The sequence below is a fragment of the Odontesthes bonariensis genome, chromosome 2 (genome assembly GCF_027942865.1).
Source record: "Odontesthes bonariensis isolate fOdoBon6 chromosome 2, fOdoBon6.hap1, whole genome shotgun sequence".
NCBI lineage: Eukaryota > Metazoa > Chordata > Actinopteri > Atheriniformes > Atherinopsidae > Odontesthes > Odontesthes bonariensis.
In genome coordinates this window covers 38,633,041-38,655,505 of record NC_134507.1, presented here as the reverse complement: position 1 = coordinate 38,655,505, position 22,465 = coordinate 38,633,041, and the positions used below count along the sequence as shown (strand labels likewise).

Sequence of the window (22,465 nt, the reverse complement as noted above, 5' to 3'; positions counted from 1 at the left end):
GTTGCTGAAAGATCATTATAACCCACGACCCAGCGAGATTGTGCAGCGTTTCAGATTCAACTCCCGTGTGAGGCAGCCGGACGAGTCTGTGTCCGAGTTTGTTGCTCAACTTAGGAAGCTAGCACAGGACTGTAATTATGGGGTGTCACTGTCACAAATGCTGCGGGACCGACTAGTGTGTGGGATAAACGATGAGCCTATACAGAGACATTTACTTGCCGAATCCGCCCTCACATTTGAAAGTGCATTAAAAACCGCCCAAGCTATGGAGTCTGCACACAAACATACGCAGGATCTACAAGGAAAGACAGCATGCAATAGCATAAGAGAAGGGGGAAATCCCAGCGTTGCATTCAGGCCAGCTGAAAGGAAAACAGGAGGGGAAGGGAAAACGTGTTACAGATGCAATGGCAGTGACGATCCCTCAACCTGCCGTTTCAAGCAAGAAAAATGCCATTCATGTGGAAAAATAGGCCACATTGGGCGAGCATGTCGAAATTCAAGAAAACAAAGTGATCAGAAGGCAAATAAAAGGGAAAGGGGCCGCAGCAGCAGTAATTGGGCGCCCAGTGGGAGTGATCACTCACACCATGTCAGTGTACATGATCAAGATGAAACAACAGATGAGACAGAGCAAGCTATTTCAATGTACAGTCTACAGGACAGACATTCAAAAGTAAAACCAATTACCGTGGAGATGGAGGTCCATGGAGAAAATGTGAAATTTGAAGTTGACACTGGATGTAGTATTACACTAATGAACGAAGCAGAATTCCATGCAAAGTGGGAAAATGAGAAAAAGCCCAAGGTGGGGCAAACTAGTCTGAAACTAAAAACATACACAGGGGAAGACATAAACGTGCTGGGAGTAGCCGATGTCAAAGTGAATTATCAAAACCAATGGAAGAACTTGCCTCTCTATACAGTGAGTGGCACTGGACCCAGTCTGCTGGGCCGAAGCTAGAACTGTTAAAGTTGAACTGGGCAGAAATTCACAACGTGAGTGTAGCAGAGGGAGAAAGGCTGACTGTGGAGAAGGTGCTGGCACATCATGAAGACGTATTCAAGGATGAGTTGGGGACGTTAAAGGGAGTCAAAGCAATCATTAACAGTGCCAGGCGCTGTACCCAGATACTTCAGGCCCAGGCAGATCCCTTTCGCCATGCGCCCCAAAGTGGAAGCAGAAATAAACCGCCTGATAAAGGAAGAAGTAATCACACCTGTCAAACACTCAGACTGGGCATGTCCCGTCGTACCCATACTGAAGGCCGATGAGTCAATTAGGCTGTGTGGTGATTACAAACTCACCGTAAATCGAGTGTCGCTTCTAGAACAGTACCCAATTCCGAAAATTTAAGACCTATTCACAGCCCTGGCGGGAGGCCAACAGTTTTCAAAATTAGATATGAGCCATGCGTACGCCCAGATTCTGATGGATGAGGATTCTAAGAAATACCTCACAGTGAACACGCACAAGGGTCTTTTCACATACAACCGCCTCCCTTTCGGCGTTTCCTCCGCCCCAGCCATTTTCCAAAGAACGATGGAGGGTTTGCTGCAGGGCATACCAATGGTGGCTGTGTATCTGGATGAGATTCTTGTCACGGGCCTAGATGCCCAAGACCACCTCAAGAACTTGAATGCAGTGTTGGGACGCTTGGAGGAGGCCGGGTTGCGTCTGAAGAGGTCAAAATGTGAGCTCCTGAAGGACGAGGTGTGTTACCTAGGCCACAAGGTGAATGCACATGGGTTGCACCCAATGAAGTCCAAAGTCAAAGCCATCAGCGAGGCCCCGACACCATCAAATGTCACATAGCTCAAAGCTTATCTTGGCCTGCTAAATTATTACAATCGCTTTCTCCCAAACCTGTCCACACTGCTTGCCCCAATGCACCAGCTGCTCAGAAAAGATGTGAAATGGGCGTGGACAAACAAGCAAGACGAAGCGTTCCATAAGTCCAAGGAACTCCTTCAGTCAGCCAATGTGTTAGTTCATTACTCTGCAGATAGGGAACTAAATTTGGCATGTGATGCATCCCCTTATGGGGTGGGTGCTGTCTTATCACACAGGATGCCTGATGGGACGGAGAGGCCACTGGGTTTCATGTCAAGAACCCTTAGCTCATCAGAGAAACGGTACTCTCAGTTAGACAAAGAGGGATTGGCTGTTATTTTCGGCATTCAAAGATTCCACAAGTACCTATATGGGCGGAAGTTTACCATCACAACCGATCATAAGCCTTTGATTACACTCTTCCATGAAATGAAACCTGTACCTGATTAAACACGTTTTTAGTTAGCGGGACTGCAGCTTATCGCCCGCTCCCGCCCGCTCCCGCACGCGCCCGCAATGAGCTTTCAAAATGTGTCCCGCGCCGCACTGCTTTGCGTTGGGTCCCGCGGGAGTGCAGGGCTCTATCACCGACCTCTTCATGGTTCCCTGGTGGACAGGACACAGAACACTGGGTTGTGATAGCTGTAATACGTTCTCATGACACCTGACTGGAGACATCGCTGTGGCTGGGAGATTAAAATAAGGTCAAGCAGCGTGTTCTTGTCTGTGGTGGCAGAGGTGATCAGCTGTATATATCCCTTAGACTGAAACAGATCGAGAATTGGCTTTGTTGACCTGAGTAGCTGATTCTCATTGAAGTGTCCACACACAATAACAGGGTGACAGTCCATCCAAAAGGCTTCCCAGGTTCTCCAGGAACGGTCTCAGACTGTAGTCAGGAGGTCTGTACACAGCTGCAATCACTGCACAGACTGGAGCCTCAACCTTCAAAGCCACAAACTCCAGATCAGTCACATTATGCAAATACTGTCTCTCACGCACCTGAATGGGCTTTCTCACATAGACAGCAACCCCGCCACCTGCTCTGCTGGCCATCTGAGGATACTGAGTGTAGGACGTGTGTCTGTTGCGCTTGAACATGTTGTAGCCGTCCAGATGCAGACTGTCTGCAACAAAGGAGCCCTGCAGGTGAGTTTCTGTCAGACACAGGACATCTGCCAGGCACAGCTCATGATGTCTCCTGATGTCACCGATGTGAGATGGCAGTCCCTCTGTGTTGTGCTGAACAAGGCTCAGAGTGTCGGGCCTGTTTACTGTTTCATCTGAAAATGTTCCTGCCACAGGTCAGTATCAGGCCAAAAGTATTCACTCACTCATCCAGATAATTAAATTCAGGTGTTCCCATCACTTCCATGGCCACAGGTGTAGAAATGCAAGCCCCTCGGCATGCAGACTGTTTCTACAAACATCTGTGAAAGAATGGCTCGCTCTCAGGAGCTCAGTGGATTCCAGCGTGGTGCCATGATAGGATGCCACCTGTGCAACAAGTCCAGTGGAGACATTTCCTCGCTCCTAAATATCCCACAGTCAGCTGTCAGTGGTGTTAGAACAAAGTGGAAGCGACTGGGAACGCCAGCAGCTCAGCCACCAAGTGGTCGGCCACGTAAAATGACAGAGCGGGGTTTGGAGGTCTGTAGCAATGGACTCTGCAGAAGGTTGGCGACCTTTCTGCAGAGTCAATTGCTGCAGACCTCCAAACTTCATGTGGCCTTTTACATGTTTAAACCACAGAGAAAACAAATAAAGCTCATTCTGATTCTGATTAGAATGTGTTTTTAGATTAGATGAATTAGAATGCTTTTTACTTCTACATTGCTGTAGGGTGTTGTGTGCAGGAAGTCCCCTCCTGCATCCATGTTGGACTTTAAGTGGGTAATCCTGCACTGGCTGCCGAGGTCCAGCTCCAGGGCCCTCATTTATCAAGCGTTCTTAGGAACAGATCTGTGCGTAAAGCGTGCGTGCGATCATTCCTGAGCAAAGTGTGGGATTTATGAACATGTACTTGAACTTAGAAATGTGCCTAAATCTACGCACAGTTTTGACCATGCTTACGCACATTGCCTAGTGGTAGAATTACGAAACTGCAAATGGTGTTGATCGCTGCACAGGGGAATATTACAATGTTCATTCAATTGTTGCATTACAGTATGTCTGACGGCATTTGGGTCCGCGTAGCCTCTGCAATTCCAAAGCACGGTGCATTAGACCTACCTGGCGTTCATTGCATTTCATTCAGAGTGTAACAATAATTGTTTCTCCAGAAGACCTGACAATAATCAGCCTAGTTTAATTGAATGGGTATAAAAGGCACACGTAGGACATGCCATTCAGAACGCAACATGGCCCATCTTGCATTGCTTGAGGATCTGGAAAACCGTGCGCTACGGAGGGAGCGTGTGTTTAGGGAGCGTGCAGATTTATTGGCAGAAAGTAGTGAGTGGCTTCTAAGCAGGTTCAGATTTCAAAAACATATATTGCTCAACCTCTGCCGTGAATTGGGGCCATTTCTCGAGCGAGAAACTAAGCGCACGCAAGCCATACCTGTGCATACAGGTGCTGTCCACTCTGGGCTTTTTGGCTGGTACGTTTCAGCGCGAGGTAGGAGATCGATGCGGCATTTCTCAGCCGTCCATGAGCTGAATTCTGCCCACAGTGTTAGATGCGATTATTTCTTTGGCCCCGACTTACATTCGATTCCCTTATGGGGGTCCACGCCAGGCAGACATTAAGCGAGGGTTTTATGGTATCGCGCAGTTCCCCAACGTCATAGGAGCAATAGACTGCACTCACGTCGCACTAAAAGCACCATCAAAGCACGAATACAACCTCGTGAATTGGAAGGGGAAGCACTCCATTAATGTACAGCTTATATGCGACATTGATATGCTGCTTCTCAATGTCGTTGCCCGATGGCCAGGGGGGACGCATCCTTTATTTTTGCAGAACAGCTCCGTGGGTCTTCGTTTACAAGAAGGAGCTGTTGAAGATGGATGGCTTATTGGTGAGTGTTGCGCAGCATGTTTGCAACATTGGTTATATTCAGAGTTCGAACTACGGGGGACTCGGGGGATCCGAGACCCCCCGAAAACATGATTTGGGAAATGTTGGGGGGTCTCTAAAATATTGGCAAAATGTGATTTCCCCTAATGAGTTATGATTGCAGACGTGATGCGTGTGTGGAGGTGTGGAGCCTGTGTGCGTAATTGGCATAAAGCTGTGCTGTCCGCCGCGTATGATTCTGTATTGCTTCTCATGTGTTTTCGAGATCCGCGCTCTGAGTCAAGCGCAAGCAAGCAAGTTCCGGTGGCTTTTAAAGGGAATGTTGGTGCCATATATGGTTAATTGGGGGCGTTCCATGATGCAAATTAGTCTGATCGTGCCCGCGCAAGGTAAACTCACAGGTGTGGTATTTATCATTGCAGATTACCTACCAGTGTGCGTACGACCTGTCTAAGAACGTTTGATGAATGCCGATTTTTTTGTACTTGGGCACATTCTAAATTTCACTCATACGACAGGATTTAGAAGGGATTCTACGCACTAATGATAAATGAGGGCCCAGGACTGCAGCTTCCCGCCACAGCATGAGGGAGGCAGAAGCTTTATCCTGTACAGAACACAGTATGAGATGTCAGAACTATAAAGGCACCAGAGATTACTCTGTAATGTGCAGCCTACAAGTGACCACAGTAAACATATAAACAACCAGCGCCACAGAAAGAGACAGTTAGCACACTCCCATAGACTTCTAAGGTAATCACAGAATATGAAAGTTATCTTATTTTATCTTCCCTTATCTAGAAACTACAGAGGTTGTCCCTCCTCTCCAATCCTCCCGTTCTCTGGTCTTACCTGCTGCAGCTTCACCTCACGCAGCGGGACCTCCTCTCTCCCACTGCGGACCTTTTTCACAGCTGAGAGCTAAATAAGAACAAGTTCAGTCACTTAGTGATCTAATTAGACCTAAACATGTCATTGCAACAGCTTTTCTGTAATAAAACAGTTCAAATACTGGTAGGCATTACTTTGTCTACCTAAAATGTTTGTATCTCTGAATTACAATTAAGCACGGTCATTTATCTGAGTGTATTAGTGTGTTCTTCTGATGAAGACAAATCAACATACCTGAACAACTTTGCCCTCCAGTGTGAGGAGGCCCTTTGTCCCCTTCACATTCTTTATAGTTGTGTATAGGGACGGGGGACAGAGGAGGGCTTTCCTGCAAAGGGGTCCATCCTGCAAACCTTGCAGCACCAACCCCACTCCATGCTGTCAGAGGTGGAGAAGCTCATCAGGCTTTCCCTGGCCCTGCCCATATCTGTCACAGCATCTGAGCGCTCTTTCTCAGCCTGAAAACCTGGCTGCGCAGCACCATGACGCAGGAGAGACTAACACATTTGGCCATTATGAACACTCACAGTGACCTTATGGATAAATTGGCTTAAACAATTTATCAAGAACACATCTTCAATTTGGAACTTCATACCGAATTTAATTTTCTCTAAATTAGGACGCCTAAATTTCTTTTTACTTTGTAATTATAATGTTGAAAAAATCCCCTTAAAACTATCCTACTTTCATAAACAGATGCTTCTTTCTTGGTCATTGATCTACAAACATAATTTTCCCCCACATAGATACTACATATGGAACAATATTGGTATGAAGTTCCAAATTTAAAATGGGTTCTTGATAAATTATTCCCAATTGCCAATTTATTTTGAAAATATTAATACCACCTCAAACCAACTGGGTTATGTGTAGCACACGGAGCAAGACACCTGAGCTCAGCCACTCTGCTGGGATATAATATGGGCACGGAGCGCAAAAAGAGCGAGATGAGGAGGTAACTGGGCTATTTAGTCCATCCCACCTGCAGTAAATGGCTATTTACCCTTATTGCGGTGTGCAATTAGGGCCGTCATGACTCATAGGATGCGAAAGCATCTATGCTACTACACTATGGCGTGATCTTTGTGCCACCAGGTTGAGCGCGCAGTGACACTGATTTGAGGGCACAGATCTATCTGAAGGAACAATAATTTTAAGCGTGTGCGTATGAATCTCTCACACGCTCGCTCATAGGTGCTCGGACACGCGCTCAATTCTGACAAACTGCTCGCTCGAATGGCTCACTCTGCTCGCGCTCGGCTCTATCTCTCTGCGCTCGCAACTCTGTTAGTTATATGTAAATGAGCCACACCACCAGCCAATCACTGCAGAGTCTGCAATGCAGACTCAATTGAACTTCTACCATCACCCTAAAGGAATTAAACTAGATGTTATATTTTTTTGTCAAACCAGTAACCATTACAGATTAAACCAATAACACAATTGATCAGTTTAAAGTTTAAAAGTTTAAAAAACCCCACTGTGGGTCAGCTGCTATAGTTCATAACTTACTTGGTAAAAACAACCACTTCAATACTTCAAACATTTAATTTCCTAAGCTGGTGTAGTTTTATTTTTCTACCGTTTTAGATTTCGATCAAATCAAAATCAAACCAAATTTATTTGTAACACATTTCATGTACAAACAATTCAAAGTGCTTTACATAAAATAAAAGCATTGCAGCAGGGAGTGGAAGAAGCATTAAAAATACATAAAAGAATATAAAGAGAAACAAATAAAAAAGTTGATGTTAGGTTTCTTTCTCTAAAATATTTGTGACACCCTACAACAGTAATCAGTAGGCTAACTAGCTAGCACCCAACTACACCAGTTTTAACATGATTATTACAATTCTTCCTCTTTATTTTTTTTATTATTTATCACACAAATACCAGTCTGTGAAAACTACCAGTCTGTAGCCCCTTTCACACTGCCAAATAACCCGCGTTTAATTTGCGAATTTAGCGTGTCCGCTGTTGCGTTCACACTGCCGACCCGGGCTGCCGCGTCAACTCGACTCGCCTTTCGACCCGCGTCGGACCCTAGTCTTTTTGCCGAGCCCAGTTTGATGTGAACGCAATCGACGCGGGTCGGACGTGGGCGTGACGTGAGGAGTTTAAAAGACAGAATGGACAGCTGATTCAGAACAACAGCGACAGGTGAGGACAAGTTTTACTCTGTTTTACATCAACTTGGATAAATTTTTTTAATATGGCCAACTGGGGAGACAAAGAGGTCCGCGAGCTCCTCAGCCTCCGAGCAGAGGACGTTATTTACCGCCACATTTCGGGGACGGTGAAGGATGGACCTCTGCTGGAAGGGCTGGCGAGAAAGATGGGAGAGCGCGGTTTCCAACGCAGCAAATTTGATGCAGACAGGTGTATTTAACCCTACCTCCGACGCATGGCTTGTGCCTACGTCATTGTACACGCCCAGCATTTTGTGTTTCGTGTGACGCTCTGCCACTAGGCAACTCCCAATGAACTCGGCTTCAGGCGACACGGGTCACCCTGACACGCCGAGCGTTCACATTGCTCTACGCGGGTCGAAGGTGCAATTTGGACCCGCTAAGGTAGCGGGTCGCAGTGTGAAAGGGGCTTGTGATTGGCTGGTGGTGTGGCTCATTTACATACAACTAACAGAGTTGCGAGCGCAGAGAGATAGAGCTGAGCGCGAGCTGAGTGAGCCGTTCGAGCGAGCAGTTTGTCAGAGTTGAGTGCGTTTCCGAGCACCTATGAGCGAGCGTGTGTGAGATTCATACGCACACGCTTAAAATGATTGTTCCTTCAGATAGATCTGTGCCCTCAAATCAGTGTCACTGCGCGCTCAACCTGGTGGCACAAAGATCACGCCATACTACACCAGCCTTCACCATTTCCCCAAGGAAAGACAGCGCCAGTGCATTATGAACCTCATTTATCTCCTCTCTGCATCAAACACATTCATGCTGCCTTAACTGAAAACCGTCATTTCCACGTTGCAAATTTGAAAGTCAGGCCAAAATGCCATCGCTGTCAATTTGGGGAAAACGGAAAACTCATGCTACAACATTTCAAATGTGAGACTTTCAAAGTAATTAGGCTTTGGAACTGTTCAAAGGTTTTAAGATAACCACAGGACTATGGTGGGAAACCGCCCAAACTCGCCTTAACCATGGCCTGAACAGGCCAACTTATGCCTGTTTGGTTCGTTAGCTAGCTAACTAATGCTAACGTTAGCTAGTGAACGCTAACAGTCGGAGCAGTAATTAAAACATATTAACAAACATACTTGCTTGATAACTTACCTTATTTATTCTTCTTCAAAAGAATTTAAAAAACTGAAAAAGTGGACTCAGCAGGCTGCCCTCAGTGCCCCGGCCTGTGTGCTGGACTGCTGCGTTGCTGACATAGACCTAATATACTTTGCTGAGCGGGAGAGACTGAATGTCGCACCATGCACACTTCTTCTTCTTTGAATGCGCAGTGGGAGTGAGACTGTGTTGCTACTTATTGTTGAGTGAGCTTCACTCTAAATAAAGTCATCTTCACTCTAAACACTAAGTTTTTTTTGCATTTTTCACCATGCAACTAACTTTTACTTCATAAAAATCAGTCATAAGTGCATATGGTAATTAACCTAGTAAATTTAACGAATGTATGTATGTCAGGGCAGCTATTGGACTTTACAGTGAAGATGTATTGTATATAGATAATCCATGAGCCTAGTCAAGCGGTGAATTTGTAAAGCAATGAGATTGCTGAGATTTTCTTATGAGAATGAGAAAAAAGTGATCAGAGCTTCATCCTCTGTGGCTGGTTGACTGTTAGAGCTCCCAGCTGCCTCTAACTCCCACACCTCAAAAAACAAATGTCCCTCAAAGGGTAGACATCTCAGGTGATGTTCTGACTGGGGTGGTTTATATAATCTATGTGTAGAAGTGTTTGTGTTCTACCACCAGGGAATATACAACTAGTAATCCATCAGCTACTATTTATAACACTCTCATGCTCTCTCCTTCACAGTGACGGTGCTGCTGTCAACACAAATAATTATTAACTTCCGTCACAGAAATGGATGTTAATGACATGATTTTTATCCACAAGGACAATTCTTTCCAATTCTTAAAAGAAATACAGTTCTATTTACTTCTGCGCCCTGCATGTCTTTTGTTGAAAAATCTGACGATCACCCTGTGACAAACACACACACACAGACACGAGGAAGTTAACCAGCTTCGGCTGCCGCTGATTGGTTGGCAGACACCTCTGTTTCTATTGGCTCTCAGTCTCCATGTTTCTGATCCTGGACCTGCTGAGATGTCCCAGGCCATTGTTGGCTTTGATCCCCATACATTTAACTTTGTCCTGAGCGGGCGGGAGTGCAAAGTTGTACCATCTGAAACGGCTGAAGAGTGCTCACTGCAGCGGGTGGGCGGAGGTGCAAAGTGACGCTTTGTAGGCGAAAAAAGAGCACCGCCACAAGTGCGCATTGTGCCAGGAAGGGCCCTCGGACGTGAAACAATGGAGGGTTATCGCTTCTCGGCCTTTTGGCTAAGATCAAGTGTAGTATCTGTTCTTATCAGCATATCAACATATGTCTTAAATATTAAGTTTTTATGAAAATGTAATGTATTAGTGTCAATAAATTTTTTCAAAAGAAAAAAAATCTGTTCTTATCAGTTACACACAAAAAGGTCAAAGCAGCGACGGCCTGGCTCTCCGGGTGAGGCAGGTGGGAAGGAGCAACAGGGTGGGGATCTCCTCTGAGCACCACGGCAGGATCCCGAGAGACCTACTCTTTGGGGGAGCGAAATGAGTTTCCCTGGGTAGGGACTCACTGTGCTCCTGCACAAAAAATGGACTTGGAAGAGAGCATTTTAACTAATGCACTCCTTTTTAAAGACACTCAATACAAACTGCTACTCGCATGAGAACTACTTCACATGTAGCTCTTACCTTAGACAACATTGACTTTATCTGTAATATCCCATGAAAAACTTGTTTTATTGTTGTTGTTTTAAATGTGGTTATACAGATTACACTTATTTATTGATGTTTTTATTCAAAGGTAAAACATATGTCTTAAATATTAAGTTTTTATGAAAATGTGATGTATTAGTGTCAATAAATTTTTTCAAAAGAAAAAAAATCTGTTCTTATCAGTTTAATATCTGATACGTCCTCTATATGAGGACTACATATTAAATGGATTTTTAGGCACAGGGGTTGAAAAAGGGGCTTGCTCCGTTCACTCCACGCATCGACCCGGTACTGCAGTGCCGCCGGGAACGGTGCACTCTTCCCAACTCTTGTGAAATAACAAAACCAGCGGTACAGGGTGGTAGTTTCAGGGAGCCGTTGTATTCTGACTTCTAACATAGAACTATAATGTTTAGAAAAGACGCAGCTTATGAGCATGTCGTGGGATTGAGCTTCCCTGGTTTCTCTGTATGACCATGAACACAAAACAACACACAGGGAACAGAGGAGCTTGACAGACACACACTAAGTTATCTGAGAGTCCCATTTTCAGCTGCAGAGAACAATCACATCAGGGAAGTCGATGTGCAGGCTCAACATCAGCCTCTCAAGCCGACTCTCTGGTAAAATAGGGGAAACGTATGGTTCCAGCACCTATATAACACATATTTGTCACAGGGACTGTGGCTTACGGCCACACCGCCCTGAACACGCCCGATCTCGTCCGATCTCGGAAGCCAAGCAGGGTCGGGCCTGGTTAGTACTTGGATGGGAGACCGCTTGGGAATACCAGGTGCTGTAAGCATTTTTCTCTCTGCATGTCTTTTGTTGAAACATCTGATGATCACCCTGTGATCCATCTTGCTGATCCTGGATCTGCTGAGATGTCCCAGGTCATGGTTGCCTTTGATCCTCATACATTTAACTTTGTCCTGACAAAGGAGCAGTTCCAAAAAGTCAAACAGGGACTGCCTTTGCATTTGACGCAGTCAAACTGAATGCGCCTGGAGAAGCCAAAAGGCTTACAGCACCTGGTATTCGCAGGCGGTCTCCCATCCAAGTACTAACCAGGCCCGACTCTGCTTAGCTTCTGAGATAAAACTCTGGCTTTTAGTCTGCGAAAAGAGAGTGAAAGTGAACTCCACTTTGAGATGGCTCTGGGATTGGGCCAACTGGGAGAATTGCTTGAAAAAAACCTCTACACCAAATGAGCGGTCAGAACAAAGCCTCAAGACCCCTAGTCTTTTGCACAGAGTAAAAGACAAAGCAGCCACTGAATAGGGCCCGATTGTTCCTACCTGGTCGGCCGAGGAGCAAGTGTCTCAACCAAGCAAAGCTCACCATGGGGAAGGTGGCTATGCCAACTGGCCTGATGCACTGCTCCCGCAGTGTCAAATACTCGTACTCTGGTTTCTCTTCATAACGTACAAGTCTTTCGCCTTTTACTAAAGACTTCCGTGGAGAGCAACATTAATGAGTTGTTTCTATTTTTGGAAGGCTTTACCTTTGCGGGTGAAGCCCATTCTGTCTGTGCAAAGGAAATCTTCTTGCTGTGCCGAGTGACTTCTCGGAGTAGAGTCACCCTATGTGTTGAGACCGTGCCCATGTTCAAAGCTGGAGGCGCTAAATTGTTGTTTGAATGGTGCTCAGTGGAGCGGGCGGGAGTGCAAAGTTGTACCATCTGAAACGGCTGAAGAGTGCTCACTGCAGCGGGTGGGCGGAGGTGCAAAGTGACGCTTTGTAGGCGAAAAAAGAGCACCGCCACAAGTGCGCATTGTGCCAGGAAGGGCCCTCGGACGTGAAACAGTGGAGGGTTATCGCTTCTCGGCCTTTTGGCTAAGATCAAGTGTAGTATCTGTTCTTATCAGTTTAATATCTGATACGTCCTCTATATGAGGACTACATATTAAATGGATTTTTAGGCACAGGGGTTGACAAAGGGGCTTGCTCCGTTCACTCCACGCATCGACCCGGTACTGCGGTGCCGCCGGGAACGGTGCACTCTTCCCAACTCTTGTGAAATAACAAAACCAGCGGTACAGGGTGGTAGTTTCAGGGAGCCGTTGTATTCTGACTTCTAACATAGAACTATAATGTTTAGAAAAGACGCAGCTTATGAGCATGTCGTGGGATTGAGCTTCCCTGGTTTCTCTGTATGACCATGAACACAAAACAACACACAGGGAACAGAGGAGCTTGACACACACACACTTAGTTATCTGAGAGTCCCATTTTCAGCTGCAGAGAACAATCACATCAGGGAAGTCGATGTGCAGGCTCAACATCAGCCTCTCAAGCCGACTCTCTGGTAAAATAGGGGAAACGTATGGTTCCAGCACCTATATAACACATATTTGTCACAGGGACTGTGGCTTACGGCCACACCGCCCTGAACACGCCCGATCTCGTCCGATCTCGGAAGCCAAGCAGGGTCGGGCCTGGTTAGTACTTGGATGGGAGACCGCTTGGGAATACCAGGTGCTGTAAGCATTTTTCTCTCTGCATGTCTTTTGTTGAAACATCTGATGATCACCCTGTGATCCATCTTGCTGATCCTGGATCTGCTGAGATGTCCCAGGTCATGGTTGCCTTTGATCCTCATACATTTAACTTTGTCCTGACAAAGGAGCAGTTCCAAAAAGTCAAACAGGGACTGCCTTTGCATTTGACGCAGTCAAACTGCATGCGCCTGGAGAAGCCAAAAGGCTTACAGCACCTGGTATTCGCAGGCGGTCTCCCATCCAAGTACTAACCAGGCCCGACTCTGCTTAGCTTCTGAGATAAAACTCTGGCTTTTAGTCTGCGAAAAGAGAGTGAAAGTGAACTCCACTTTGAGATGGCTCTGGGATTGGGCCAACTGGGAGAATTGCTTGAAAAAAACCTCTACACCAAATGAGCGGTCAGAACAAAGCCTCAAGACCCCTAGTCTTTTGCACAGAGTAAAAGACAAAGCAGCCACTGAATAGGGCCCGATTGTTCCTACCTGGTCGGCCGAGGAGCAAGTGTCTCAACCAAGCAAAGCTCACCATGGGGAAGGTGGCTATGCCAACTGGCCTGATGCACTGCTCCCGCAGTGTCAAATACTCGTACTCTGGTTTCTCTTCATAACGTACAAGTCTTTCGCCTTTTACTAAAGACTTCCGTGGAGAGCAACATTAATGAGTTGTTTCTATTTTTGGAAGGCTTTACCTTTGCGGGTGAAGCCCATTCTGTCTGTGCAAAGGAAATCTTCTTGCTGTGCCGAGTGACTTCTCGGAGTAGAGTCACCCTATGTGTTGAGACCGTGCCCATGTTCAAAGCTGGAGGCGCTAAATTGTTGTTTGAATGGTGCTCAGTGGAGCGGGCGGGAGTGCAAAGTTGTACCATCTGAAACGGCTGAAGAGTGCTCACTGCAGCGGGTGGGCGGAGGTGCAAAGTGACGCTTTGTAGGCGAAAAAAGAGCACCGCCACAAGTGCGCATTGTGCCAGGAAGGGCCCTCGGACGTGAAACAGTGGAGGGTTATCGCTTCTCGGCCTTTTGGCTAAGATCAAGTGTAGTATCTGTTCTTATCAGTTTAATATCTGATACGTCCTCTATATGAGGACTACATATTAAATGGATTTTTAGGCACAGGGGTTGACAAAGGGGCTTGCTCCGTTCACTCCACGCATCGACCCGGTACTGCGGTGCCGCCGGGAACGGTGCACTCTTCCCAACTCTTGTGAAATAACAAAACCAGCGGTACAGGGTGGTAGTTTCAGGGAGCCGTTGTATTCTGACTTCTAACATAGAACTATAATGTTTAGAAAAGACGCAGCTTATGAGCATGTCGTGGGATTGAGCTTCCCTGGTTTCTCTGTATGACCATGAACACAAAACAACACACAGGGAACAGAGGAGCTTGACACACACACACTAAGTTATCTGAGAGTCCCATTTTCAGCTGCAGAGAACAATCACATCAGGGAAGTCGATGTGCAGGCTCAACATCAGCCTCTCAAGCCGACTCTCTGGTAAAATAGGGGAAACGTATGGTTCCAGCACCTATATAACACATATTTGTCACAGGGACTGTGGCTTACGGCCACACCGCCCTGAACACGCCCGATCTCGTCCGATCTCGGAAGCCAAGCAGGGTCGGGCCTGGTTAGTACTTGGATGGGAGACCGCTTGGGAATACCAGGTGCTGTAAGCATTTTTCTCTCTGCATGTCTTTTGTTGAAACATCTGATGATCACCCTGTGATCCATCTTGCTGATCCTGGATCTGCTGAGATGTCCCAGGTCATGGTTGCCTTTGATCCTCATACATTTAACTTTGTCCTGACAAAGGAGCAGTTCCAAAAAGTCAAACAGGGACTGCCTTTGCATTTGACGCAGTCAAACTGCATGCGCCTGGAGAAGCCAAAAGGCTTACAGCACCTGGTATTCGCAGGCGGTCTCCCATCCAAGTACTAACCAGGCCCGACTCTGCTTAGCTTCTGAGATAAAACTCTGGCTTTTAGTCTGCGAAAAGAGAGTGAAAGTGAACTCCACTTTGAGATGGCTCTGGGATTGGGCCAACTGGGAGAATTGCTTGAAAAAAACCTCTACACCAAATGAGCGGTCAGAACAAAGCCTCAAGACCCCTAGTCTTTTGCACAGAGTAAAAGACAAAGCAGCCACTGAATAGGGCCCGATTGTTCCTACCTGGTCGGCCGAGGAGCAAGTGTCTCAACCAAGCAAAGCTCACCATGGGGAAGGTGGCTATGCCAACTGGCCTGATGCACTGCTCCCGCAGTGTCAAATACTCGTACTCTGGTTTCTCTTCATAACGTACAAGTCTTTCGCCTTTTACTAAAGACTTCCGTGGAGAGCAACATTAATGAGTTGTTTCTATTTTTGGAAGGCTTTACCTTTGCGGGTGAAGCCCATTCTGTCTGTGCAAAGGAAATCTTCTTGCTGTGCCGAGTGACTTCTCGGAGTAGAGTCACCCTATGTGTTGAGACCGTGCCCATGTTCAAAGCTGGAGGCGCTAAATTGTTGTTTGAATGGTGCTCAGTGGAGCGGGCGGGAGTGCAAAGTTGTACCATCTGAAACGGCTGAAGAGTGCTCACTGCAGCGGGTGGGCGGAGGTGCAAAGTGACGCTTTGTAGGCGAAAAAAGAGCACCGCCACAAGTGCGCATTGTGCCAGGAAGGGCCCTCGGACGTGAAACAGTGGAGGGTTATCGCTTCTCGGCCTTTTGGCTAAGATCAAGTGTAGTATCTGTTCTTATCAGTTTAATATCTGATACGTCCTCTATATGAGGACTACATATTAAATGGATTTTTAGGCACAGGGGTTGACAAAGGGGCTTGCTCCGTTCACTCCACGCATCGACCCGGTACTGCGGTGCCGCCGGGAACGGTGCACTCTTCCCAACTCTTGTGAAATAACAAAACCAGCGGTACAGGGTGGTAGTTTCAGGGAGCCGTTGTATTCTGACTTCTAACATAGAACTATAATGTTTAGAAAAGACGCAGCTTATGAGCATGTCGTGGGATTGAGCTTCCCTGGTTTCTCTGTATGACCATGAACACAAAACAACACACAGGGAACAGAGGAGCTTGACACACACACACTTAGTTATCTGAGAGTCCCATTTTCAGCTGCAGAGAACAATCACATCAGGGAAGTCGATGTGCAGGCTCAACATCAGCCTCTCAAGCCGACTCTCTGGTAAAATAGGGGAAACGTATGGTTCCAGCACCTATATAACACATATTTGTCACAGGGACTGTGGCTTACGGCCACACCGCCCTGAACACGCCCGATCTCGTCCGATCTCGGAAGCCAAGCAGGGTCGGGCCTGGTTAGTACTTGGATGGGAGACCGCTTGGGAATACCAGGTGCTGTAAGCATTTTTCTCTCTGCATGTCTTTTGTTGAAACATCTGATGATCACCCTGTGATCCATCTTGCTGATCCTGGATCTGCTGAGATGTCCCAGGTCATGGTTGCCTTTGATCCTCATACATTTAACTTTGTCCTGACAAAGGAGCAGTTCCAAAAAGTCAAACAGGGACTGCCTTTGCATTTGACGCAGTCAAACTGCATGCGCCTGGAGAAGCCAAAAGGCTTACAGCACCTGGTATTCGCAGGCGGTCTCCCATCCAAGTACTAACCAGGCCCGACTCTGCTTAGCTTCTGAGATAAAACTCTGGCTTTTAGTCTGCGAAAAGAGAGTGAAAGTGAACTCCACTTTGAGATGGCTCTGGGATTGGGCCAACTGGGAGAATTGCTTGAAAAAAACCTCTACACCAAATGAGCGGTCAGAACAAAGCCTCAAGACCCCTAGTCTTTTGCACAGAGTAAAAGACAAAGCAGCCACTGAATAGGGCCCGATTGTTCCTACCTGGTCGGCCGAGGAGCAAGTGTCTCAACCAAGCAAAGCTCACCATGGGGAAGGTGGCTATGCCAACTGGCCTGATGCACTGCTCCCGCAGTGTCAAATACTCGTACTCTGGTTTCTCTTCATAACGTACAAGTCTTTCGCCTTTTACTAAAGACTTCCGTGGAGAGCAACATTAATGAGTTGTTTCTATTTTTGGAAGGCTTTACCTTTGCGGGTGAAGCCCATTCTGTCTGTGCAAAGGAAATCTTCTTGCTGTGCCGAGTGACTTCTCGGAGTAGAGTCACCCTATGTGTTGAGACCGTGCCCATGTTCAAAGCTGGAGGCGCTAAATTGTTGTTTGAATGGTGCTCAGTGGAGCGGGCGGGAGTGCAAAGTTGTACCATCTGAAACGGCTGAAGAGTGCTCACTGCAGCGGGTGGGCGGAGGTGCAAAGTGACGCTTTGTAGGCGAAAAAAGAGCACCGCCACAAGTGCGCATTGTGCCAGGAAGGGCCCTCGGACGTGAAACAGTGGAGGGTTATCGCTTCTCGGCCTTTTGGCTAAGATCAAGTGTAGTATCTGTTCTTATCAGTTTAATATCTGATACGTCCTCTATATGAGGACTACATATTAAATGGATTTTTAGGCACAGGGGTTGACAAAGGGGCTTGCTCCGTTCACTCCACGCATCGACCCGGTACTGCGGTGCCGCCGGGAACGGTGCACTCTTCCCAACTCTTGTGAAATAACAAAACCAGCGGTACAGGGTGGTAGTTTCAGGGAGCCGTTGTATTCTGACTTCTAACATAGAACTATAATGTTTAGAAAAGACGCAGCTTATGAGCATGTCGTGGGATTGAGCTTCCCTGGTTTCTCTGTATGACCATGAACACAAAACAACACACAGGGAACAGAGGAGCTTGACACACACACACTAAGTTATCTGAGAGTCCCATTTTCAGCTGCAGAGAACAATCACATCAGGGAAGTCGATGTGCAGGCTCAACATCAGCCTCTCAAGCCGACTCTCTGGTAAAATAGGGGAAACGTATGGTTCCAGCACCTATATAACACATATTTGTCACAGGGACTGTGGCTTACGGCCACACCGCCCTGAACACGCCCGATCTCGTCCGATCTCGGAAGCCAAGCAGGGTCGGGCCTGGTTAGTACTTGGATGGGAGACCGCTTGGGAATACCAGGTGCTGTAAGCATTTTTCTCTCTGCATGTCTTTTGTTGAAACATCTGATGATCACCCTGTGATCCATCTTGCTGATCCTGGATCTGCTGAGATGTCCCAGGTCATGGTTGCCTTTGATCCTCATACATTTAACTTTGTCCTGACAAAGGAGCAGTTCCAAAAAGTCAAACAGGGACTGCCTTTGCATTTGACGCAGTCAAACTGCATGCGCCTGGAGAAGCCAAAAGGCTTACAGCACCTGGTATTCGCAGGCGGTCTCCCATCCAAGTACTAACCAGGCCCGACTCTGCTTAGCTTCTGAGATAAAACTCTGGCTTTTAGTCTGCGAAAAGAGAGTGAAAGTGAACTCCACTTTGAGATGGCTCTGGGATTGGGCCAACTGGGAGAATTGCTTGAAAAAAACCTCTACACCAAATGAGCGGTCAGAACAAAGCCTCAAGACCCCTAGTCTTTTGCACAGAGTAAAAGACAAAGCAGCCACTGAATAGGGCCCGATTGTTCCTACCTGGTCGGCCGAGGAGCAAGTGTCTCAACCAAGCAAAGCTCACCATGGGGAAGGTGGCTATGCCAACTGGCCTGATGCACTGCTCCCGCAGTGTCAAATACTCGTACTCTGGTTTCTCTTCATAACGTACAAGTCTTTCGCCTTTTACTAAAGACTTCCGTGGAGAGCAACATTAATGAGTTGTTTCTATTTTTGGAAGGCTTTACCTTTGCGGGTGAAGCCCATTCTGTCTGTGCAAAGGAAATCTTCTTGCTGTGCCGAGTGACTTCTCGGAGTAGAGTCACCCTATGTGTTGAGACCGTGCCCATGTTCAAAGCTGGAGGCGCTAAATTGTTGTTTGAATGGTGCTCAGTGGAGCGGGCGGGAGTGCAAAGTTGTACCATCTGAAACGGCTGAAGAGTGCTCACTGCAGCGGGTGGGCGGAGGTGCAAAGTGACGCTTTGTAGGCGAAAAAAGAGCACCGCCACAAGTGCGCATTGTGCCAGGAAGGGCCCTCGGACGTGAAACAGTGGAGGGTTATCGCTTCTCGGCCTTTTGGCTAAGATCAAGTGTAGTATCTGTTCTTATCAGTTTAATATCTGATACGTCCTCTATATGAGGACTACATATTAAATGGATTTTTAGGCACAGGGGTTGACAAAGGGGCTTGCTCCGTTCACTCCACGCATCGACCCGGTACTGCGGTGCCGCCGGGAACGGTGCACTCTTCCCAACTCTTGTGAAATAACAAAACCAGCGGTACAGGGTGGTAGTTTCAGGGAGCCGTTGTATTCTGACTTCTAACATAGAACTATAATGTTTAGAAAAGACGCAGCTTATGAGCATGTCGTGGGATTGAGCTTCCCTGGTTTCTCTGTATGACCATGAACACAAAACAACACACAGGGAACAGAGGAGCTTGACACACACACACTTAGTTATCTGAGAGTCCCATTTTCAGCTGCAGAGAACAATCACATCAGGGAAGTCGATGTGCAGGCTCAACATCAGCCTCTCAAGCCGACTCTCTGGTAAAATAGGGGAAACGTATGGTTCCAGCACCTATATAACACATATTTGTCACAGGGACTGTGGCTTACGGCCACACCGCCCTGAACACGCCCGATCTCGTCCGATCTCGGAAGCCAAGCAGGGTCGGGCCTGGTTAGTACTTGGATGGGAGACCGCTTGGGAATACCAGGTGCTGTAAGCATTTTTCTCTCTGCATGTCTTTTGTTGAAACATCTGATGATCACCCTGTGATCCATCTTGCTGATCCTGGATCTGCTGAGATGTCCCAGGTCATGGTTGCCTTTGATCCTCATACATTTAACTTTGTCCTGACAAAGGAGCAGTTCCAAAAAGTCAAACAGGGACTGCCTTTGCATTTGACGCAGTCAAACTGCATGCGCCTGGAGAAGCCAAAAGGCTTACAGCACCTGGTATTCGCAGGCGGTCTCCCATCCAAGTACTAACCAGGCCCGACTCTGCTTAGCTTCTGAGATAAAACTCTGGCTTTTAGTCTGCGAAAAGAGAGTGAAAGTGAACTCCACTTTGAGATGGCTCTGGGATTGGGCCAACTGGGAGAATTGCTTGAAAAAAACCTCTACACCAAATGAGCGGTCAGAACAAAGCCTCAAGACCCCTAGTCTTTTGCACAGAGTAAAAGACAAAGCAGCCACTGAATAGGGCCCGATTGTTCCTACCTGGTCGGCCGAGGAGCAAGTGTCTCAACCAAGCAAAGCTCACCATGGGGAAGGTGGCTATGCCAACTGGCCTGATGCACTGCTCCCGCAGTGTCAAATACTCGTACTCTGGTTTCTCTTCATAACGTACAAGTCTTTCGCCTTTTACTAAAGACTTCCGTGGAGAGCAACATTAATGAGTTGTTTCTATTTTTGGAAGGCTTTACCTTTGCGGGTGAAGCCCATTCTGTCTGTGCAAAGGAAATCTTCTTGCTGTGCCGAGTGACTTCTCGGAGTAGAGTCACCCTATGTGTTGAGACCGTGCCCATGTTCAAAGCTGGAGGCGCTAAATTGTTGTTTGAATGGTGCTCAGTGGAGCGGGCGGGAGTGCAAAGTTGTACCATCTGAAACGGCTGAAGAGTGCTCACTGCAGCGGGTGGGCGGAGGTGCAAAGTGACGCTTTGTAGGCGAAAAAAGAGCACCGCCACAAGTGCGCATTGTGCCAGGAAGGGCCCTCGGACGTGAAACAGTGGAGGGTTATCGCTTCTCGGCCTTTTGGCTAAGATCAAGTGTAGTATCTGTTCTTATCAGTTTAATATCTGATACGTCCTCTATATGAGGACTACATATTAAATGGATTTTTAGGCACAGGGGTTGACAAAGGGGCTTGCTCCGTTCACTCCACGCATCGACCCGGTACTGCGGTGCCGCCGGGAACGGTGCACTCTTCCCAACTCTTGTGAAATAACAAAACCAGCGGTACAGGGTGGTAGTTTCAGGGAGCCGTTGTATTCTGACTTCTAACATAGAACTATAATGTTTAGAAAAGACGCAGCTTATGAGCATGTCGTGGGATTGAGCTTCCCTGGTTTCTCTGTATGACCATGAACACAAAACAACACACAGGGAACAGAGGAGCTTGACACACACACACTTAGTTATCTGAGAGTCCCATTTTCAGCTGCAGAGAACAATCACATCAGGGAAGTCGATGTGCAGGCTCAACATCAGCCTCTCAAGCCGACTCTCTGGTAAAATAGGGGAAACGTATGGTTCCAGCACCTATATAACACATATTTGTCACAGGGACTGTGGCTTACGGCCACACCGCCCTGAACACGCCCGATCTCGTCCGATCTCGGAAGCCAAGCAGGGTCGGGCCTGGTTAGTACTTGGATGGGAGACTGCTTGGGAATACCAGGTGCTGTAAGCATTTTTCTCTCTGCATGTCTTTTGTTGAAACATCTGATGATCACCCTGTGATCCATCTTGCTGATCCTGGATCTGCTGAGATGTCCCAGGTCATGGTTGCCTTTGATCCTCATACATTTAACTTTGTCCTGACAAAGGAGCAGTTCCAAAAAGTCAAACAGGGACTGCCTTTGCATTTGACGCAGTCAAACTGCATGCGCCTGGAGAAGCCAAAAGGCTTACAGCACCTGGTATTCGCAGGCGGTCTCCCATCCAAGTACTAACCAGGCCCGACTCTGCTTAGCTTCTGAGATAAAACTCTGGCTTTTAGTCTGCGAAAAGAGAGTGAAAGTGAACTCCACTTTGAGATGGCTCTGGGATTGGGCCAACTGGGAGAATTGCTTGAAAAAAACCTCTACACCAAATGAGCGGTCAGAACAAAGCCTCAAGACCCCTAGTCTTTTGCACAGAGTAAAAGACAAAGCAGCCACTGAATAGGGCCCGATTGTTCCTACCTGGTCGGCCGAGGAGCAAGTGTCTCAACCAAGCAAAGCTCACCATGGGGAAGGTGGCTATGCCAACTGGCCTGATGCACTGCTCCCGCAGTGTCAAATACTCGTACTCTGGTTTCTCTTCATAACGTACAAGTCTTTCGCCTTTTACTAAAGACTTCCGTGGAGAGCAACATTAATGAGTTGTTTCTATTTTTGGAAGGCTTTACCTTTGCGGGTGAAGCCCATTCTGTCTGTGCAAAGGAAATCTTCTTGCTGTGCCGAGTGACTTCTCGGAGTAGAGTCACCCTATGTGTTGAGACCGTGCCCATGTTCAAAGCTGGAGGCGCTAAATTGTTGTTTGAATGGTGCT

The 22,465-nt window shown here is 47.2% G+C and overlaps 20 non-coding genes and 3 pseudogenes across 20 annotated transcripts; all 23 read left to right on the top strand.

The window, feature by feature from the left end:
* Nucleotides 1-22,465, top strand: part of LOC142388029 (NLR family CARD domain-containing protein 3-like) — a 483,074-nt pseudogene that overhangs the window by 41,924 nt on the left and 418,685 nt on the right.
* On the top strand, nt 10,260-10,375 carry LOC142370708 (U2 spliceosomal RNA; annotated as a pseudogene).
* Nucleotides 10,853-11,030, top strand: LOC142370372 (U2 spliceosomal RNA; annotated as a pseudogene).
* Nucleotides 11,395-11,513, top strand: LOC142374953 (5S ribosomal RNA). The gene has a single exon (XR_012768846.1). It is a non-coding gene; the product is annotated as a 5S ribosomal RNA (ribosomal RNA).
* On the top strand, nt 12,110-12,222 carry LOC142371583 (U5 spliceosomal RNA). The gene has a single exon (XR_012768071.1). It is a non-coding gene; the product is annotated as a U5 spliceosomal RNA (small nuclear RNA).
* On the top strand, nt 12,525-12,715 carry LOC142369593 (U2 spliceosomal RNA). The gene has a single exon (XR_012767658.1). It is a non-coding gene; the product is annotated as a U2 spliceosomal RNA (small nuclear RNA).
* Nucleotides 13,080-13,198, top strand: LOC142374946 (5S ribosomal RNA). Its single transcript, XR_012768845.1, has one exon. It is a non-coding gene; the product is annotated as a 5S ribosomal RNA (ribosomal RNA).
* On the top strand, nt 13,795-13,907 carry LOC142371576 (U5 spliceosomal RNA). The gene has a single exon (XR_012768070.1). It is a non-coding gene; the product is annotated as a U5 spliceosomal RNA (small nuclear RNA).
* On the top strand, nt 14,210-14,400 carry LOC142369581 (U2 spliceosomal RNA). Its single transcript, XR_012767657.1, has one exon. It is a non-coding gene; the product is annotated as a U2 spliceosomal RNA (small nuclear RNA).
* Nucleotides 14,765-14,883, top strand: LOC142374937 (5S ribosomal RNA). Its single transcript, XR_012768843.1, has one exon. It is a non-coding gene; the product is annotated as a 5S ribosomal RNA (ribosomal RNA).
* Nucleotides 15,480-15,592, top strand: LOC142371569 (U5 spliceosomal RNA). The gene has a single exon (XR_012768069.1). It is a non-coding gene; the product is annotated as a U5 spliceosomal RNA (small nuclear RNA).
* On the top strand, nt 15,895-16,085 carry LOC142369570 (U2 spliceosomal RNA). Its single transcript, XR_012767655.1, has one exon. It is a non-coding gene; the product is annotated as a U2 spliceosomal RNA (small nuclear RNA).
* On the top strand, nt 16,450-16,568 carry LOC142374932 (5S ribosomal RNA). The gene has a single exon (XR_012768842.1). It is a non-coding gene; the product is annotated as a 5S ribosomal RNA (ribosomal RNA).
* Nucleotides 17,165-17,277, top strand: LOC142371564 (U5 spliceosomal RNA). Its single transcript, XR_012768068.1, has one exon. It is a non-coding gene; the product is annotated as a U5 spliceosomal RNA (small nuclear RNA).
* On the top strand, nt 17,580-17,770 carry LOC142369559 (U2 spliceosomal RNA). The gene has a single exon (XR_012767645.1). It is a non-coding gene; the product is annotated as a U2 spliceosomal RNA (small nuclear RNA).
* On the top strand, nt 18,135-18,253 carry LOC142374926 (5S ribosomal RNA). The gene has a single exon (XR_012768841.1). It is a non-coding gene; the product is annotated as a 5S ribosomal RNA (ribosomal RNA).
* On the top strand, nt 18,850-18,962 carry LOC142371557 (U5 spliceosomal RNA). Its single transcript, XR_012768067.1, has one exon. It is a non-coding gene; the product is annotated as a U5 spliceosomal RNA (small nuclear RNA).
* Nucleotides 19,265-19,455, top strand: LOC142369550 (U2 spliceosomal RNA). The gene has a single exon (XR_012767635.1). It is a non-coding gene; the product is annotated as a U2 spliceosomal RNA (small nuclear RNA).
* Nucleotides 19,820-19,938, top strand: LOC142374918 (5S ribosomal RNA). The gene has a single exon (XR_012768840.1). It is a non-coding gene; the product is annotated as a 5S ribosomal RNA (ribosomal RNA).
* Nucleotides 20,535-20,647, top strand: LOC142371551 (U5 spliceosomal RNA). Its single transcript, XR_012768066.1, has one exon. It is a non-coding gene; the product is annotated as a U5 spliceosomal RNA (small nuclear RNA).
* On the top strand, nt 20,950-21,140 carry LOC142369540 (U2 spliceosomal RNA). Its single transcript, XR_012767631.1, has one exon. It is a non-coding gene; the product is annotated as a U2 spliceosomal RNA (small nuclear RNA).
* LOC142400816 (5S ribosomal RNA) lies at nt 21,505-21,623 on the top strand. Its single transcript, XR_012772969.1, has one exon. It is a non-coding gene; the product is annotated as a 5S ribosomal RNA (ribosomal RNA).
* Nucleotides 22,220-22,332, top strand: LOC142371546 (U5 spliceosomal RNA). Its single transcript, XR_012768063.1, has one exon. It is a non-coding gene; the product is annotated as a U5 spliceosomal RNA (small nuclear RNA).